Here is an 18,445-nt window from a genome sequence, read left to right as displayed (position 1 = left end):
GGGAACACGGAGGCGAGGGGAGGAGAGAACGGTCTTTGAGGGCGTAGAGACGGAAATGCACGCACATGCACCCTTAGACAAACTGCCAAATTTCTACGCTTTCATGGGCAGAAACTTGTAACCAGCATGTTCACACTTACACGTTTCCCACAGTAGGTGCAATTCCATGGGCATTAGTATTGAGCTGCCAAGTCGTCCAGCTGATCCAATCTGGGTGCGTGGTGGATGCGACACATTTCTGTCAAGCTAACCAGAGCCACGATGCAGAACCCTTTCAGGCGTATTCTTTAATGCAGCGCAAGACAAAAAAGCCCCGCAGAAAAAGGGAATCTGAGAAATATTTTAAGCAAATTTGCATCATCAGGTAGCTATACATGACAGCACTTTATGTCAGGTGGCTACAACTTCTTTGGTACCATTTAACAGTTGTCAATAGTAGCCTACTTGCAGCAGCAAGTAGCTAAGCCTGTAAGTCTGGAATGTGCAGGGAAAGTTGGCATTCTGCCCCAGTCAGTATGTGTAAAACTCTAAAACAATAATAACAGAATCCAATTACCATTAGCTCACAGGCAATTTCTTAACATATGCAACCTTATCGAAAAACAATACGTGTGTGTGTGTGTGGTTATTACTGTTGACAGCTCATAGCTATTAGCTAATGGTACTCATAGTGTAATTCTTTGGAAAATACTCTTCTCTAGTAAATATTTCCATTTTTTACAATTTTTTTACTTGTTAAAGAAAATTTCTACTTTGCCACAGAACAACTATCTAGTAGACATTTTTGTTTTCTGACAAAAGGTGTTTTGAAAGAAAATTTCCAACCTATTCTCAGCTAGGTCTAGCAGAGCTAAGCAAATCAAATTGTTTGGCTGTTTACAGACTCGGCAACCATAGAGTAATCACAAACTGCCAGTGTTCTTAAAACTGCCTCTCATTCATGCTTTTAGAGCAATTTACAGTACAGGTCAGCATACCAACAGTTAACGTACATCCTAATTTCACAAAAAAATGAAGTACAACTTTCCGTCTGTCTCTCTGTCCTGTTGCAAACAAGGAATTAGCTTTATACTTCAACAGTCTGAAACCATACCCACCTTTCTGTTCCCTTTGAAATCTTCTCCTTTGGACCTCTTGCAGGTGGATAGAGCATGGGAATATGTCACTCTCCAAAAGCCTCTCAAAGCAGTTATTGGATATAAATAGCACAAGTGAAGCCCAAACCAGTGATTCAAAGATGGAAAGATAATGCTCAGATTCTCAGAGCTTAAACTGAGAGATTTAGAATATCTTGATGCCCAAATCACACTAGATTCTCTGTCTCAATATCTGATGGTTTTTCTTCTTCAGCAAAACTCTATTAGGAAATAAGATTTCTTTTGAAGTACAGGCAGTCAAGGGCCTCTTTTCAGGTCTGAGCCACAAACCAAAGACCAAGATCAATGGATGCATTTCTGTTCATAGTGTTTCAATAGTTCCCTAAGCACTTGTGGTTATCACTTTTTAGAATCAATCTGGAGTGCTAGAAAAAAATTGAAAACTATCCTAGAACAGCAGCAACGTGTAATTTCATTAAAACAAACTCCGTTTCCTTTCCTACATGTCTCCATAGAAAGACACATGCACGTATAATGTAGGTGGGTGTACCCGTGTGCATTCAGAAGCCAAACCATGAGCTGGGAAGTCCTCGCCTGATAAGTTCTTTCTAGACTTGTGTTAAAAGCATACGCATTTCAGACCTTGAGAAAACACAACCTACTGAAACATATTAATCTAAAAGCTAAGCAATCCACTGGTAGTTATGCAACAAGGATTTAAAGAGGTATCTTAGACGTAGAAAGATTTTGGATCGTTTAAATATCAAAAGCCCATTCTGAAATCGGGTCAGTTGAGTGCACGGGTACAATCACTGCTCAGATGAAGTTTCACAGCCCGTCTGCATGTGAAACAACAGTTTTTTAGGGGATACAAGCATCATAACATCACCTTAGGACGCTGAGGAAGGATAAACCTTCTAAATATAAAACATGAGTTAACGTTCTTAGTGACTTATCTCAGTCATTAGTTCTAATTTGCAAAGCTTACTGAAAACAGCCGAAGACAACAATCACTCCAAGCAGGCTAACAGCCAAGAAGCCTCAGTTGTTTCTTATAACTGACAGGCAGCTTTTTGGTGTCGTTCTCACTTGTACCAGGAATTATTGTAACATTGAAATCACGGTGGCAGAAGGTATCAGAGCGTATGCACGAGGCACATGTCCGCAGACCTACGTGCAATCGCACCCACCCAAAGGCGGCAATAGGAGCAGCCATTCCCTGACTTGTGCAAGGTATGCAGCTCCTTTGGCCGTGTTCACTCACCACAAGAAGAACTAACAGTCTCCGTTACACCTAAGGATGCCAAGCCCTGTAAAGGGTAACATTTAAGAGACAACAGTCGCTGCCATGGCTGCAAACCTTGTTTTCTCAATACTGATCTCGGGTATCTGAGACCTGGTCATCCTCTCCTTAGCAATCACTGTGCGATCATGTGTCTGACAGCGTTCCACGGGCAGTTCCAATTCTTTCCAGATCAGAGTTCTAGCTTTTCACGGCATAAAGCAACCCGATACTCTGGGCTAGCTCCAGCTTACACGAGACTGCCAGCCAAGGGGAAGGCCTCAGCAATAGGACATTTTTTGTCAGCACCTGTCTAAAAGCGCTCTATTACAGAAGAAGTGGAAAAATTCTACAGTCACTTCACACAAACCAGTTCCTTATTCACATCTCCTCCTTAGCACCTGCTTCAGCAAGCACAGCATCTTACAATGTGGCTTATTATTTATTTTCCAGAGCACTCAGCTCACCCCATCTGATAAGAGGTAACACCACTTGAAATTCTGAGATCAGGGCAGAGGTGGGTAAAAATGAGAAGCAACCGCAAGACTTATGGGTATCTGGTGCGCTGTGGGAGTGATTCGGGCTGAGCGTCTCACAAGCAAATCTTTTATTAGGAGGATGAAAACCTGCTATTGCATTATTTCACCCTTGGGTTTTGCATTTGAAAGGAGTAGGATTGCCCAACACTATGGGAAGGCAACAGCACCCTAGCATTGTCCAGCTGGGGTGCTGCTGCGTGCTTTCATGGCTGCGGTACTTCCCCTGTGGAGTTGCCAAGACATACAAAACTCCAGCTAAAATGTCCCCAAATCAGCTAATTACAGTCTTCATTCTAAGAAACACCTTTACCGACCATCCGGAGATTTTCAGGAATATCAAAACATCAGTAGCAGGCTGGTTTTGCTCATTCCTCCTGCGTAATCTTCTGCTAGGTACTCCGCTATCTCACTTTGCATTATGTTATGGAATTCATCAGTGATGTATGACCATTTATCAGGCCAGGGCTTGGTAATGGCTTTCCTGTCTGATAATGCTGGTTGATGAGCTCCTCAACCACCCTTCCTAAAGCCTCCAACACATGCCTATGTACCATGTAAAATTCCCACAGTTTGGATAGAGGCCTGACTGTTACGTATGTTTGTCTCTTTTCCTGTCTGGGATTCACTTTTTCCTGAATGCTTTGGTTTTCCCACTTCTTATTCTTCTTGGCTTGCTACAATCTTTCTTGTTCTACAGGAAACTGATCCCGTTATGCCTCCTTTTAGGAGGGAGATCCCAAGTGTTAAAACATGCTTACATTCTGTCTCAAATCTGTACAAAATTGATACTGCACCAGAGACCAGTCAACTTCCTTCCTTCAGCAGGAGAGCTTTAGCCCTTGGCTGCTGCTGTGGCCTTTTGGCCTGTATGACACAGGTAACACATTAATGTTCATTGTATCGCTGACTGTACTTAGTAATTGACAATAGAGTCAGACATTTGCCAAGGGCAGCCATGTAATGATCACAGTACGGTTTCTGAAGGGCTGAGAAAGACTTTTACTGCAGATAGAACCCAGACCTTGCATTAAGCTCAATGGAAGGAAAGATATGAAGCTCCTACTTGAGGTAAATACGCACATGCTATGCTGGTAATTTAAAAGTTAACAGGGCAACTTCCAGTCTCAGCTGTATTAGCACTAATGTGAAATTATTCTTTAAATTCCTGAAGTTACCTGATATTTACTGTTATCTCTCTAAAATCAGAACGCAGGCTTTGGTCTTGATTTTGAGGGTTGCCCATACCAAATACTGGATTTTTTCCTCCCTTGCATGCCAAAAAATGGGCAACAAAGGTAGGCAATATATCTAGGCTTAGAAGACCATTCACAAAAAGGAGCAGAGGAAAACATTTGGTTTTTGCTTCATCAAAAATATTTTACCCCAACTATTATTCATTATCAGAGCAATGAACACGGAGATGTGGACAGCAGCAGTAGTGTGTTCAACAATGACCTTGCTTCGACTCTTTTAATATAGAGCCGAACTCATAACTGATTTCTCAGATGCATATGCTTCTTATTGCAAGCAGAAGGCATCATTAAGTTCCTTAAGAAAGCTAAGACTTTTTTCCTCTCTTTATAGGCAGGACAAAAACAGAGGCATTTTCTGAGGTGATCTGTCTACTGCACCAGCAGTTAAACCACTGAATGAGAACTCAGCTTTGTACAGTTCCCAACTGGCTTTCTAGCACCAGGCCTCAGCTTTACCTCTCTGCTGCTTCAGCGAGTGTCCCAACAACCATTTAAGGAGGATGCCAGGGCAGTGCACCTAGCCAACTGTGTCTCTCAGCACCCTAAGCTACCTCCGTTAGCAAAGGAATATTTAGGACTTCCCCAATAGAAGTAAACCTATCCAACTTCCTTATACTTCGCCCTAAAATCAGAGAAAATATGGGGACCTTTCATAAGCTTCTGGTTTAGAACTTTTTCATGAACATCAGCATCAAATCCTTCTAGAATTCCCCTGCCACCATTCCTCACGACAGGTTTAGAAAGGTAGTGTTTTCTTCCATAATTTACATAATTGTGGCATCTCCTTTACGAGTATCCTGTGCTGTTTGGTACACGTTAGAAATTTTTTGCAAAATAACTTTGCAAGCAATACCCAGAAGTGTTGAGATGCACAGCAGAATAGCAGACATTTGACAAGAATTATCCTGAAACCTGTGGAATATACAATGACTAGGTTCCCACCCTGCTACTGCATTCCTAATGAGCTTCTTTACAGCATAGAGCAGCACTAGGCTGCTCACACCAACAATCACGGGCAACAGCAGTATGCCTCTTTCTACAGGGGAGCTTGCTTTCCTGCTGTGTGCAAACCAGAAGCTCTGTCAATGGGATTAACTAGTAGTACTTAGTACCAGTAGTCAGGACCTGAAGCTTAGCTTTCTTTAGAGTACATGCAGAGTAAACTAGGATCTCCTTTGAGAGATCTTTGAAGATTTGCCAAGATTCAGAAAGCTCACAGGCAGTTAAAGAGCCTGGCTCACACAACTAAGGAACACGCAACTTTTCTCTGAAGGTTTTTAGCAGTCAACAGAAATAGCGCTCGGTAAAGGTCAGTAACTCATCTTTCCAGACCTAATAACAATAACAGGGCCAGCAAGGTCGTTCTGTGATGACACAGTGATTTATGACCTAGAAGGGGCTGCCTTACAGCAGGAGCACATAAAATGCCGTAATGCTAGTTGCAGCTCAGAGGGGTTAACAAAACCTGTGGCTGAGGGTAGGAAAGGCTATTCTGCCCTTGTTAGCTAGTGCGTCTGTGTGGCTTTTAATAGGCTCCTTCTCCCATAGAGAACTGATATCCAGTGGAGCCAAAGAGTTTGGCAAGAAAGTTGTGAAAAGATCAGGAAGATCAGCTTTTGATCATTACTTGCAGCTACACTTTTATGGCCTGCAGGCAGTTATTTTTTCACATGTATTTTGTTGGCTGGGAAGAAGAGAAGATGCCAAAATGGACAACTTATGTACTGAATAATTTGGTTGGGGGAAATGCGAGGCAGAGTTGCATGCTGGAAGGACCGCTTTCTAATTTTGTGCCACAGATGGACAGATTGGAAACTATTCCTGACAGCTGAATGCAACGTGCATTTATTACTTGCAGTTTTCCCTAGTAAGCACGACGCTGTAGCATCAGGAGTGAAGACTGAGTTGAAGAATTACCTCTAATCAATCAAATCACAAAAGTGTTGGGGAGGGGCTGGGGGAGGGAAGAAGAAAAGACGAAGAAACCCCAAACAAATTCTCCTCTTGTCTACGCCAGGTAGACCCATTAATGGGAAGAGAATGAAATAACAAGTGAGTTAATTCCTCCTCAGCACTTCATCAGCACAGCTGTGGAACTGACATGCATAGAAACAGAACTAAAGCAAGAACAGCAGCATTGACAGCCTTGATGATAAAAGGAAAAAGTTGCCAGCTGTCACCAGCTGTCTTCCTACAACCCAAGTAACTGTCACTGAATCCTCTCTGGAGATGGCACGTGCTCCACAGATAGCCTTGTCAGTCATGCTGTGCTTCTAAGGGTAAGCTCAGTCTTTGACCATGTCACAGTTTTTCTAAGAAAGGCAATAACTGGCTCTAAATGAAGGTTCCCTCCAGAGTGGAGACACTAACTAAATGTGCAATGCAGAAAAGCCTCTGTAAGAAGGATCCTTCGCTCACACAACAAACTTCAGCAGGTGTCTCTTGTGGAAACGTGGAAGTCAAGACAGATACACTGAAGATACACTGAAAAAATTCTTGGAAATACTGGGTTTAACAGCCCCATCCCAAAATAGGCCACTTACAGCTAAAGGGACAGCAAGCAAAACAGCCTGCAAACTCCTTTCAGTGTCCAAGAGACAGCACAAGCTAAATACTATTGAACCTAGATTGCATGGACTCTGTCTGAAGCCAAGGCACAGCACAGAGTGACGTCAAGAAGGGTGTGTCAGGGATCAGAATAAGCGCTACTTCCCTCTGCAGCAACTCCTAAGGCCTCTTCCTCACTGGAATCACCCACTTTTGCTCCCAGCAAAGGTTACCATAGCCACAGCAATTGTGTGAAAATGACAGTTACTTGGTTTTAAAAGAAAAATCTCCTCCCCAAGTATTTTTACATTTACATTTTGCAACTCAATTGCTTTATATAACCCCACAGAGCTATGGACATTAAGACTTCCCAAGGTAGGTCAGAGCCTCTTAATCCAGACCTACAACCCATAAAATAACCGTAATCATTACGTGCAATGCAATACAAGATGAAGAAAGCAGCTGCAGGATGCAGCTAAACCCACTGTGTGACCCAGCCCCACTCACCCTGTGCAGCTACCGCAGCTCAAGCACCATCCGTCCTGTGGCCCCAGGTGATACTGTCCCAAACAGAGAGCAGTGGGCTTTCTTCCTTCCACAGGACTGTCGCCAGTGAGGAGCCTCCAAGCACTGAGGAAGCGAGCCATCTCGTCAATGGGGAAGCCGGCCTCTTCCTTCAGGGATTAAATCCGTGCCAGATCAAGCCTGATACTTGCAGCAAGGTACTGTTGTCTGAGGCTCATAGCAGCCTTGCCTCTGGATGAGGGCAGTGCAGCCAAATGAGATGCAGTTAAAACCACTGCCCCACCCAGACTAATCTGTGCACACAAACTCCTGGTCTCACAGAAATCCTGTGTCGGGTTGGCCTTATGTTTTGGGAGGAATCAAGATTGCATTTGTTTGTGACTCTGCCATACCTGGCCGTGCTGCACACGATGGGCTGGAGCAGGGAAGATTCTGTGCAGTCAGCTCAAATTCCTTTTGATGCCTCTGACAGGAGTTTGGAATGGCAGAAGCCAGGGTCAAGTGCTGCCTTAGGATGCTCCAGTTTGTATTTATTCCTCACCGTTTATCAATTTTCTGTGGTATGATTTGGGCATTTGAGAGTCCTTGAAAATAGTGAGTGAAAACTTGGATGAGATGTCAAAGAAACCAGGGTCCTCGAGTCTGCTGTTGTCAAGGTGCTGTTGTCATGGGCGGAGACCACTGGGACACAGTCTTCTCTGCCTTGCTTCTGCAAAGCTCCCGCACAAATGTCTTTTGTTGCTGTGCCAAGGCCAGCTTCTCGGGGAGACACGGAGCAGACAGTGTCACTGCGGGACCCAAGGCTGCTGCAGTGGCCCTGGTGCTAGGTGTAACACAAAGCCCTCTGTGCCACAGCAGGAAAAGTGCACAGTTGCATCCTAACAGAAAGAGGGGGTCACCTTGAGTTTCCCTCTGCTATTTGCATTTTTGAATAGTCCCAAGCACTCACAGGTGTGCTATAATGTGATTTTATGGGTCATGACTCAATGAAACATCCCATTAAACCACTAAATAGCCTTTAAAAACATACAAGCAAAAAAATCTCTGGCATACAGCTCTCTCTGCTGAGTGAAGCTGCCTCTGTTGTTCAGAGCAGCTCCCCATCCCACCTCTGCCAGTCGAGCCAAGCAGAGATATGTGAAGTTCCTTTGATTGATTCCCATTGCATTTCTTTCTCTTCAGTCATGAAGACACAGCTTTTAGTCCTTGAGTCTAAACGTCAGCATGTTACAGATTCCTCTTGGAGCTGTAGCCAAGTAGCAGAAGACCCCCTCTTTCCAGTCCTGGAGCACTCGATTGTTCATCTGTTGAGCTTGGAAGAGACACGCTGGACATGAAATTGCGGAGAAGCTACACTTGCAGTAGCAATTGAAACAAAAACCAGTGGAAGCTGTTCACTGTCTGCTCGTTCCCCATGTTTCCCTCAATCCTCTGGAGCTCCAGGTCACCAGACATCAGCTTTGCTTTTCCAGCAATGTTTTTGCTGAAGGGTTTCTAAATGGGGTGGTGGGCTTTGCTGTAGCTGGAATTTGTATCTATTTCAGGAAGCGTCACATAGTATATCCTGCAATTTAATAGTTCCCGTGCCAGGTTAATTGTAGTGGAAGAAGTTAAATGAAACTAGGACACTGAACTTGAGTGCCCAAACCCCTGCCAATCTCAGGTTATCAAATAACAAACCCACAGGTTACAACAATGTTAAAAGCCCAGCTTACAAAAACACCAAACTCCCAGACAAAAAAAAAAAAACAAACCTAAAAACTCGACCTACAAAAATACCAAACAAACCAGCCTATAAAAAACTGCATTTCAAAATACCAGAACAACCTAGTTTCAAAAAAATAGGAAACCCAATTTCAAGGTACCAAACCAAGTCTCAGATTTAAAATACCAGAACTTTAACCTCACCCAAGTTCCAAAATACCAAAGTAATCTAGTTTCAAAATACCAGAATAAAAAGTTCAGATATAGCAAAATAACCCCACGTCAAAATACCAGAATACCAAGTTCTAAAATACAAAAATAATTCCATTTCAAAATACCAGAATATCAATTTCCAAAATATCACAATTACCCCATTTCAAAATATCAAACTGCAAAGTACAATTTTTCAGATCCCTTATATGGGCAGGATTCCCAAAACCAAAAGAATGCTTATTTTCATTTATAATGTAGATAGCCCTAATTAGAGGCCCTAATGAGACTTACATCATTCATATCATTACTATTCTTCTCCACCCTACTTAGTCGCATGTGGAGCACTACTTAGTAATCACTAAGGAATAATTATTTAAGTCAACAATAAATTATTCAATTTATCTAGCTATACTACCAAAATGTAAAATTTTATTTCTTACTAGTTTTCTGCCCTTTTGCTCAAAGCTGTGGCTGCAAAAAAGAAAATGCTGTAATTTTACTGAAGAGTTTTCTTCAATATCATGCTCTTTACTCCTTTGAATTTAAGTCAGAGAAGCCTCTGAGGGCTCTTATACTTGGTGGGATTTGCCCCCTCCATTTTCCTGGGAATGAGAGGTGGGCACAGTCAGAGGTATATTAGCCCCAGCCTTTGCTAAGGGGCTTCATTCCCTCTCTGGGATCAGCTGGGATAAGAGCTCTTTTCTCATTTCAGTGTAGAAGCTCTTTCAGCTTATCTCAGCTTGTTTTCAGCAGATACTTTTGAGTATCTAAAGCAACAGAGGTTTGGAAAACACTGTAAAGCATTGAGCACAGGGAGTATTTAAGTTCATGATTTAGGGTTGTGTGTTCAGGGGTGTTAAGGTGCTTTTATAATTTCTGGTTTTGTTCTTGTTTGGGTTGGTTTTTTTTTGTTTGGTTTTTTTGTTTTGTTTTTTTTTTTTGGGTTGTTGGGTTTTGTTTTTTTTTTTAGGAGGAGTGCAACTTCCTGAAAATCCAGGTTGTGTCAAGTACAACACCTCAGAGTTTTTCAGCAGATTCATTGTGTTACAAAAGAGATCTACCCTGTGTTGAAGATGATGTTTGAGACTGAGGTTTCAGATGAGGTGAGGATTGTGACTAGGAGAAGGAGGGGGTGAACAGGGTACCCAGTTAAGAGATATTGTGAGGGGTTTTGAAGGCAGCAGGGTGGGAAATAGTGTTGATTTGAGTTCTGCATCTTTTCACAAGCATAGCAGAGGCATTCACTTGTCTTACAGCACAGAGGCTCATCCACTGCACTCACAGAAATGTCATGTAGCTTTGCCTCTCTCTAACCCAGGTGCCACTCACAACAACACCCATAGTCTTGGACTCGGGATGAAGCTAGAGACTTGAGGATCCCAGCACACTTAGGGGAGGATAAGTAGCTGACTTGATGGGATTTGGCCCTAGGAGGGAGAGCCAGGCTGTAGCCATGATATTTTCTGAAAAATCCTTTCCTTAGGATTTTTTTCTCCTGAGAAGCTGAGAGGCCTCAGGAACAAAATGTAAACAATGATTATGTGCTGCTGTGGAATGCAACAGGTGCATCTGTGATTGGTCTCATGCGGTTGTTTCTAATTAATGGCCAATCACAGTCCAGCTGGCTTGGACTCTCTGTCCGAGACACAAGGCTTTGTTATAATTCTTTTTTTTTTCTATTCTTAGCTAGCCTTCTGATGAAATCCTTTCTTCTATTCTTTTAGTTTAGTTTTAATGTAATATTTATCATAAAATAATAAATCAAGCCTTCTGAAACATGGAGTCAAATCCTCGTCTCTTCCCTCATCCTAAGACTCCTGTGAACACCGTCACACCAGGCTGTGATGGAGGAGCAGGTGAGTGGGGAATGAAGGGGGGGGGGGGGGGGGGGGGTCATGCTGGGTTAACCTCCCCCAGAGGGACCAAAAGCTGCCAGAAAATTCACACGGAGGGGTGGGTGTAGCACACCAAAACCCGTCAAGTTTTTCGTTTTTATAGGTATTGGCAAAGAATTGGAATTTATCTCCAAAACCATTTGGAAAGAATGATTTGGAAAGAATCTATCCATTCTATTGTATATAGGAATGTAGGAAACTCTGACTAGAGGCGCATAGTCGTTTTGAAACCAATGTTATAACGTTTTTACCTAGGAATGAACCAATCAAGTGCCCTTAAACCGTAGGAACAGCTGCTGAGGCTGAAGGGAATAAATACAAAAGGCTCTCCGGCAGCTTCGGCCTCCGTTCCCTGCCTGCCCCAAGGTGCGTCCAGCCCGGCCCGGGCAGGGGGGCGGTGCTGCCACCTTGTGGGCACAGAGCGGTACTGTGCACAGAGAGGAGCGGTGAAGCACAGTTAGGAGTGCAAAGGGGCGTGGCCGGGCTTGAGCGGCCGCCGTGCGGGGCGGTGGCTGGGAAGAACGACAGCGGCGGGGCCGGTTTCGGCGGGCGGCGGAGGCGCGGAGGGGACAGAGCTGCCATTTCAAGATGGCGAAGCGCCCGCCTACCAGGACCCTGCATGAGCCGGGTCGGCCTCCAGCCCCACTCCAGATGGCGGCCGCGGCAGGACTCCGGCAGAGGCGTCGCCGCCGCTCCCTGCCGCCGTTCGCGGGGCTCCGGTGCCGCTGACCCCGCCAACCGTTTTCTCCCGCCGGGAAAAGCAGCAGAAAATGGCGCTGAGAGCGCGGGATCGGCGTCGGGACCGGGTTGAGGCAGCCGGTAAGAGAAACGCCTGTGTGAGGAGCGGGGGATGCTTAAGGGTACCACAACAAAGATGGTGGCTCGGCCGGGAGTGGCTTCTGCCAGTACCAAAGATTGCGGAGAGGAAATCTAGGAGAAATGGCTGCTGGCATCCTGGGCTTGCCAGGCAGGTTTTGTACTTGATTGCAAGGCAGTTTTCCTGCCTCTGCAGGGGGTGAAAACTGGAAAGGGGAGAGAAAAAAAATCACTTTTCACGCCACACTCAAGATGGCGGCTCAGGGCGGCACTCACTTGCCCTTCCAATGATCGCGGCAGTGTGCGCATGCGCCGTGGGTAGGGAGAAGAGAGGGCGGTACCCCGCTCCGTCTGATCGCAAAAGTGCTTTCTCCTGGGTCTGGGCGGCATTGAGGTCACAGCGAGTTCCAAATCATCCTTGTGCCTCTCCTGTTGTGACTAAGTCGGTGTTCCCTGAGTGGCTGCAGCTCCCTGCGTGTGGAGGAAAGAAGCCTGTGCTGGAGAATGGGAGGAAGATCCCTTGCTGTGTCCTCGGTGGGCACAGAACTCTGGCCAGATGGCTTGGTGAGTATTGAAAATGTGTAAAGTGCGTATTTTGTGATTGGCTTTTCGGAAGTATTAAAATGAATATTATATGTGTTGTGTTAGAAAGTAATGCTGTATTAATTCTCTTAAGTAGTGTGTTAAATATAGTTTCAGGTTATAACAAAATGTTAAAATAGAAACTATGCTATGTAGGAGACTTTTTTTAAAGAAAGGACTTGCAGCGAGATAGCAGCCACAGGACACCTAAATCTTTCAGAGAAAAAGAATTTATTGCTCTCTTATTAGAAGAAACGAACTTCTTCCTTCCTCGAAGGTGCTGTTAGGAATCAGAGGAAGAAGTTGATGGTGACCAGACAGAATCCTGTATTTGAATGGAATTTATGCATCATGTATGAGACGTATGAATATGCAACAGGTTATTGTTTTTAAGGGTTAGTCCTTTGTTAACGGGGGGTCCTTTTTCGGGCTTATGCTGCCAGAAAAAGGTACCCGGACATCCGTAACTCTTTGTCTCTATTGTCTCGTATTGTCTTAATTTAATTTGTCCAAATTATTATTACTCTAATTGTATTACTATTTTTATAACCATTTAATTAATGTTAAACTTTTAAAATTTTTTAAAAAATTGATTGGCGTTTTTCATAGGATCAATCCTGCCTGCTTTTCACTCAATTGTTGTAATGAGCCATCAGCTTTTAGCCAGCTTCAGTTCAGTTTCTTTTTCAGGAATTTTTTGGTTGTTTTGATCCTGAACTTGCCAAACCCTTAAGTTTGCTAAATTAACCCTGAGAAGGTTTCTACAAGCCAATGCTGAGGGGATTGGGGATTGGATAGTTAGGATCTTATGGCCCTTCAAGGGTTGGGTTCACCCCCTGGGTGAACTCCAAGGGAAACTCCAAGTTAACATGGATCAAAATAGGAAACAGTTCCCTCATCAAAGTCAGCTTTCCAAACCTCTGTTCAGGATCCAAAAGAAATGGGAATGCCCTTGGCAAAAAAGGTGCTTTTGAGACAAAGCGAGCTTAAAATGCCTGTAAGCAGGAAGTCCAAGAGAAATGGCTGCTGGCATCCTGGGCTTGCCCGGCAGGCTTTGTACTTGATTGCAAGGCAGTTTTCCTGCCTCTGCACGGGGTGGCACCTGCATCCCACTGGAAAGGGGAGGGAAATAATTCCCCTCCTTCCCTGGCCCAGCCCTGGAGTGGGAGCAGCTTATTCTGGAGTTATCCTGCTCCTGCCCAGCATCCCTCTGGTACCCTCATGTGCTTCCCAAGCTCCCAGCACTGATGGATCTAAACATGGAGAACAATCCCTGTTCCTTCTCTTCTCCATCCTTGATGTTCTTGGGCCCTGCATCTCCCTGGCTATTCCCTGTCTCACTCCTCATCTCCATCCCACCTTCTCCTGGTCACATCTGAGCCTGAGATGTATTTAGCAACAAATCCATTCCTTTAAAGGAAGCCCAGTGCAAAGAGCATCCAGCTGCACGTAAGTCTTCCTGCATTTCATTTTTCTCTGTCCAGTTTTGGAGGGTTTCTCTCCGTGCTTTCCTGTGACCCAGATGTGTCCCTTCCTTTGTCCAGATCCAGTGCCAAAGGATTGAACAACTGATGAGTGGGGTCTGGGATGAGAATGGTTCTGCTAAAATTAGGGAAAGAATGCTAGAAAAAAAATGAGCTTCCTTTGAATGTCTGGAAAAAAACACTGGGAAAGGGCACTTATTAATTCGATTTGGTGCCACCTCCCCTTTTTTTATGGCTAAAACTCCATGGTGAGCAATCCAAGCCAAAAGATGAAATGCAGGAGTCTTTGATTCTGCAGTGAGCTTAACTTCCCTTTTCTCCTCTCTTTCAGGACAGGGAGAACCACTGAACTCGTCCTAGTCTTGCCAAGAGCTTTGGTGTTTGAGCTGCCAAACCCAAACTGGTCCTGATGATGGAAGACTTAAGAAATTGCTCAATCCAACTAAATGCTTTAAAAAGGGAGATGGTTTGGTTATAAAAATATTTCTGCCAGAGACTGGGAAGAGTTAAATCCCCCAATTCTGCACAACAGCACAAGGATTTTTTAATTCTTTGCCTTTTTTTTCCCTTCCTTTGAATGGGTTTGTTTGTTTCCCCTTGGAGACTGCACACACAATAGGCAGATTTTTCAATTAAGCCTTTTTTTCCCCACTTTTAGTCTTCAATGGAGCCCAGGTGCCAATTGTTTGCTGCTTGGTTTCTGCCTTCCCTTTCCTGCCTACAGCTTAACCCCTTTCTCTCCTTCCTGCTTTTTGGCCATCACTGGTCATGCAGATGATGCTGATGCAGATGGCTGATAAATAATTATCAAACAGCTTGGGAATAGTCTGTATCAGGTATTGGTGACATTAAAAAATGCAGTATATGGCCCATCAACCAATGAATTTAGCAACAGTTGGATAGTAACTAATCATCTTTCCTTTAAAGCCCTCTTCAAAGCATATTTACTTATAAAGGGAAGGCATTTAGTTTTTATTTTAAAAAATACTACAAATCACCACCAGCCAGCTTAAGTGAGCATGGAAGCCTGATAAAGACATTGTAATGTTTTTTCTTTTAAATCCCTCACAAACCCATCACGTACTGGGGAGGCAGCTCAGCCAGTTTTAGCCCACAGCTGCCATCCTGTGCTCATGGAGAGCAGCCTCTCCAGCTGTCCCAGCCTCACGAAAGCACAGAAGAGGGCTTTACACAGATCAGGGATTAAGCTAGACCCAGGTTGGGCTCAGCTCAGTCACCATGGCACTGTTAGAAGCCTTAAACCCTTTTTCTATCAGATTGATTGTGGTTGCGGTGCAGCCACTGTGTTGCTGTCAATGTGCTCCCCTGCAGCCTAGCCTGACATGGTGAGCAGGGGCTTGGGGTTCTGCCTCATGTGTTAAACATCAAACCAGAAGATAAAACAACAGATAAAACCACTGCCCTGCCATGTGCCTCACTCTGCACCACTGCTATGAGAGGAGGGTGAAAGACCCAGTCAGTTTTAGCTCTGTAAAGAAGCTGCAGAGCAGTGATGAGTGCCTGAATCACATGCCGTGCAGCCATCAGGGGAGTGAGGGCAGGGAAAAGGGCAGAGAAAGGGAAATAAAAAAACAACAGAGCCACCAAGACTGGAGGATGTGAGGATGAATCCAAAACTATGCTCTCCAAGAGCTGAAATAACACATTTCTTAAAACAAGACATTCAAACTGGAATGAGGGACTTGCACTCTTTCCAGATTTTCCCAGCACCATAACCCATTAAAAAAAAAAAAGTCATCTGTGGAAATGGGATGCTCCTTTAAGCCTTGCAGAGACTTTCTCCAGCACCACAAAGCACCCTTCCTGTTGTTCTTCCTTTAGCACTCAGGGCTGAGCCATGGAGACCTGCTTCTTTAGTGTGTGTGTGTGTGTATTTCAGGGTTTTTTTTAAACCAAGAAAAAAATTGATACCATATTTTAAAAAGAACCCCCAGAGCTTTGGGGAAAGTGGGCATAAATGTCAAACAAAACACAAAGAAAGACTGAGCTACTAAGGGATCATACTTAGAGTAGCAGTGGTGGGGTGGGAGGGAAGAAATATAGCAGACAAATTTAACACCATTTAGGAGGGTTTATACACAATGTTTTCATTGCAAGCAGTACTTAGAAGTGACAATTTAGTGATTTATCATATCCCAGCACACTCCTTCCCTGTCAAAGTGATAGGCAGAACCGGCAGAGCAGCTCTGAACACACTGTTCACTACAAGGCACCACCCACAAACCCAGAATAGCTCCACCCTTGGCCAACCCTGTCCCCTTGGGCCTTTTGAGAAGTTGGGATTTAGGAGGCAGCCTTGCAGGGGAACAGTGTTTCAAATGTCAAAGGATTTAAAAATATACAAGGCTATGAAAGCTGATGGGACCTGAAAGAATTGAAGAAGGTGTCTTAGCAGAGCATCTTTGGCCAGTGCAGCCAGATAACCCTCAGATAGCATTACTGGAGGATCTGGGAGTGAAGCCCAGCAGGAGATGCTGCAACATGAACTCCTGCCCCACACGAGAGGTTCCCAGAGACCAAAAACTCCGTGCAGAGCAGACAGGATCTGACCACGACACCTGCCTTGGGCCAAACCTGCTCTTCATTTCTCATGAGCCACACAGAAACGTGGTGTATTTATGATCACTTCTCTCACCAGACCTGATTGCAATCAGCACTGGATCCCAAAACTGAAGGAGAAGCCTTGCGTAGACAATTCCTCCTTCAAGGCTCAGCTGCAGTACCAGGCTCAAGACCTGGCATGCACATGCATTTGGCAGGGAGTAGCAAATCAAGTGTAAGACCATTTCAGGGTTTTTTTCAGCTGATTGTTTAGGAATTTACTTGGAATAAACTTCCTCCCCAAAAGGGATTTCAATTCTACACATGCACAGAGAGGAGAAAACATTAATGCAGTGTTGAGACAGCTCCATGCTGAGAGCAGTGGTTTTAAGGGTAAGGCCCTTGTGTATCTGGGAGGGTGAAACCTCTGTTTCAACCCTCTGGGATCATCACTTGGGCTTCCTGTGCTTCTCAAGCTCTCAAAGTAAAATTGACCCATCAAACTCATCTTTGTCTCAATCCTAATCCCTGCATCATCCTTCAGGTGTATTTCCTCACAATGAAATTGGAGTAGAAAATGCTTTAGGAGATGCTTTGCAGCCCCTTCTTCCCCAAAGGCCCAATCTGCTTTAATTTTTAGGAATGCTCTTCAAGCACAAGGTTTGGATGCAGCCAGTGAGACTCACATTTCAGAAGGACCATCAATGGTCTGATAAAGACACAGCACTTTAAAGCAGGCTGCTGGGACTGAGGAGGATATTTGAAATCTGTTGACATGCAGTTCTAGCAGAAGTGCAAAATGAAATGTAATGTAGTAGAACTGGAAAATGAAATGCTGTTAGACAAGGCTGCTCCCCAAATTGGCTCTGCCTGGATCCACCTGCTCTGCAGCACAGCCTTCTCCCTTTCTCCTCACTGCCCTCTGCTCAGCACCAACCCAAACCTGGGCTATTTCAATTCCTGTCAGACACAGAGCAGCTGATGGGCAGCAAATGCAGCCTTCCCAAAGTGGCTGCCCATGACCTGGCCTGCAGGGCAGAGCTCAGGGAGGGGGTGGCAGCTTCCTCAGTGGCTTTTCATGTCCTCTCTCTCCCATGCAGACACTGGCATGCATGGCACGGCTCTGTTTTGGCAGCCAGTCCCTTGGCAGGGCTGTGTGAGCACAGGCTGAGCACAGGGTGAACTCTCTCCTCCTTGCTGTGACACCTGGGCTGGCAGGGATGACACAGTGACCTCAGCCAGCCGATGCTGCCTGTGCCATCACCTGGCACTGACGTATTTGATGAAAATCCTTTTGCTGGGATTTTTCTCCTGAGAAGCCTCAGAACAGAAATGGAACCAATAACGATCTGCTGGCTGTGGAGTGTGGGCTGGAGATGGTTTAGCAACAGGGGCATCTTGGATTAGTGTCCTGTGCATTGTTTCTACTTGATGACCAATCATGGTCCAGCTGCGTTGGGGCTGTGAGCAGTCCCAGGTTTTTATTATTCATTCCTTTCCAGCTTTCTGATGTCTCCTTGCTCTTTTAGTATAGTTCTAATATCTCATTTTCTTTTAATATAATAGAGATCATAAAAGAATATTTCAGCCTTCTGAAAGGTGGAGTCAAGATTCTCGTCTCTTCCCTTGTGCTGGGGACCCTCAAACACCACCACAATCAGCGGCCGAGCGGGTTTGTGCGAGCCTCTCAGTAACCCTCGGCCGGTCCCAAGTCGGCAGCCCCGACACGGCCGACAGCGGGGAGACACTCTCTGTGCCCCGAGGGTACTGAGGGCACCTGGGCTGGGGGGAGACACTCTCTGTGCCCCGAGGGTACTGAGGGCACCTGGGCTGGTGGGGAGACACTCTCTGTGCCCTGAGGGTACTGAGGGCACCTGGGCTGGGGGGGAGACACTCTCTGTGCCCCGAGGGTACTGAGGGCACCTGGGCTGGTGGGGAGACACTCT

General features: G+C 45.0%; 1 long non-coding RNA gene across 2 annotated transcripts; it reads left to right on the top strand.

Moving 5' to 3' along the window:
* Positions 1-10,915: 10,915 nt before the first annotated feature.
* LOC129129159 (uncharacterized) lies at positions 10,916-18,097 on the top strand. 2 transcript variants are annotated; one of them, XR_013184843.1, is made up of 3 exons: positions 11,002-11,016; positions 11,311-12,435; positions 14,269-18,097. It is a non-coding gene; the product is annotated as an uncharacterized LOC129129159 (long non-coding RNA). The 2 variants fall into 2 exon arrangements; XR_013184842.1 differs by having other exon boundaries at positions 10,916-11,016; positions 11,311-18,097.
* The last annotated feature ends 348 nt before the right edge of the window (positions 18,098-18,445 follow it).

This window comes from Agelaius phoeniceus, chromosome 20, assembly GCF_051311805.1.
Source record: "Agelaius phoeniceus isolate bAgePho1 chromosome 20, bAgePho1.hap1, whole genome shotgun sequence".
In the NCBI taxonomy this organism is placed as follows: Eukaryota; Metazoa; Chordata; class Aves; order Passeriformes; family Icteridae; genus Agelaius; species Agelaius phoeniceus.
The sequence above is the reverse complement of the archived record's forward strand: the minus strand, read 5'-3'. Positions and strand labels throughout refer to the sequence as shown.